This window comes from Capsicum annuum, chromosome 4 (genome assembly GCF_002878395.1).
Source record: "Capsicum annuum cultivar UCD-10X-F1 chromosome 4, UCD10Xv1.1, whole genome shotgun sequence".
NCBI lineage: Eukaryota > Viridiplantae > Streptophyta > Magnoliopsida > Solanales > Solanaceae > Capsicum > Capsicum annuum.
Genome location: NC_061114.1, coordinates 98,400,101 through 98,402,274, shown reverse-complemented (window position 1 = coordinate 98,402,274; position 2,174 = coordinate 98,400,101). Strand labels below are relative to the sequence as shown.

General features: G+C 38.5%; 1 non-coding gene across 1 annotated transcript; it reads left to right on the top strand.

Moving 5' to 3' along the window:
• Positions 1-816: 816 nt before the first annotated feature.
• LOC124898275 lies at positions 817-922 on the top strand. Its single transcript, XR_007055250.1, has one exon. It is a non-coding gene; the product is annotated as a small nucleolar RNA R71 (small nucleolar RNA).
• Positions 923-2,174: the final 1,252 nt, after the last annotated feature.

The window sequence follows — 2,174 nt, the reverse complement described above, 5'->3', positions numbered from 1 at the left end:
CTTCTTGCTCCTTGCACATATTGCCAAGTCTTGATCATCACTTTACGAATTTATAATTTCTTCACTAGAGGGACTGCTTCTAGGCTCAACATTTAGTCGTGCAAAGATTTGTCCAATTTGGGTTTTGTATTTCTTAATAGAAGCAGAGTGAAACACCACAATTTTAGAGAGTTGAGAGAAGTCCCCTTTCAAATCAAGGACCATTTTCTCCTTACCTTCCTTTCTATTCAAGATTCTTCCTAGCACATATTTGGTCCTAAATTTAGTTGGATCAATTGAGCTTGATTCTTTGTTATAAACTTGGTCATTGTGGGGAACAAAATGGAAATAAGCATGATCACGATCTCTGAAAAATCAACCACCATCCTAATTCATCCAACCTGAATTCTCACCTTGTCGTTTATTGGCCAAGTGAAAACCCTTCAAATGGTTTGGCAAGAATCTGATATATTCATCCAAATTTTTAGCTTCTTTACCATAGGCTCTTGACACCGGGACATCTCCCATTTTTGCATGTGCACCCATAACATATTTGGCTAGGAGCTTAAGTTGGGTCAAAATCTTTGCCATAGTCACCTCTTATTCCTCATCCTGCTTTTGTTGTTCTATATTGACATTGGGTATGGTGGGAGAGCTATTTAGGACATCGATGCCCTGGGATGACATTCCCGATTGTGCTTAGTCATTGTTCTCAATAATTTTGTAGCCGCATGGAAGTGTAAGTTTAAGAGAGAACCTTCCACTGTATTTTTCATGATAGTTTGGTTCCAAGGGTCTAGCACCCGATGGAGTATTTGGAGAAGTATATTCCTCAGAATTTCATGGTTGGGGCATTTGGCTAATTTTCCATTAAATCCCTCCCATACTTCATGAAGCGGCTCCCCACTCCTTTGTTTAAAGTTGATAATCTCATATCTTATATGGAACACCTTGGGGGATAGGGAGCATTGATCCAAAAACACCTTTGTAAGCTCATTCCACAAAGGGATTGTAGCCGTAAGGAGTGAACGGTGCCACAACAATGCTTTGCCCTTTAGTGAAAACAAGAAAAATAGAGCCAAAAGGCTTCTTGAGTGGTGTGTGCAAGGTTGAATGGTGTACACACCTCCAAGAAATTCTTTAAGTGAACATATGAGTCCTTATACACTTGACCCCCAAAAAACCCCTTAATTTGCAAAAAATTAAGCATGACGCTCGTCATGTGGAGGGCTCTACTTCCGTGAGGCGAGATACTGGGTGCTCCTATTTGGCCTTCAGCATTTTTTTGGCTCTCTCCATGAAGGAGAGCATCAAATGACTCCACATCTTTAGTGTTTTAACTCATAATACCATTCACGTTAAAGTTACCTACAAAAAGTCCAAAAACAACCAATATAGTAACACACACCACCCTAAATATACCTAAGTAAGAAGCACACCGCATAAGTGAAATCTATATTTAAATCCCCGTGAATGGCACCATTTTGATAATGCTCAACTCACTTCCATATTTAAGGGGTGAGGCGCTCATTGTCAAATAACCCAACTAGAGTTTGGGTCAAATCCACAAGGAGTGAATTATAGGCTTCAAATCTTATGGGTGTTCTAGTTACTACAAGTTTACCCAGAATGATAATAAACAAGACATGTAAAATAAAATGGGGGAATTTGATTTGGGGATATGTTGTCAACTAACAATGCATGGATATAACACTTATGATTTAAAATCAAGATATGAGGAAATCTTGGGATTATGTCTACCTAAAGTTGCAAGCATGGGGGTGATGATAGTTTGACATGAAATTTAGTTGTTAACTAAAGGATAGTCTAGGTATGTAGTCACTATGACCAATCTTTCAATCAAGCGACAATGGTTTCACCCATTGGCTCTTTGGAGCACCTAACAAGTGTACAAGTTAAAATCACCCAAATCCTCAATCAAGCATCCCTATTTCTAGTATGATGCTCTTGACATGATTAATACTCCAATTACACTTATTTCTAAAATGGGAAAAGATAGTAAACTATAGACTTAATTGTCCACCATTGTCTTGTCCCCCCTATAACCCTCTTTCAAGAATGTTATGGGTTACCTTATGTTCACCTTCATCCATCTTTTAAGGAGAATGAAGGGTTTTTAGAGTTTAGGATTTTCACCCATCAAACCCATTTGGATATTTTGGGGTTTTCACCCT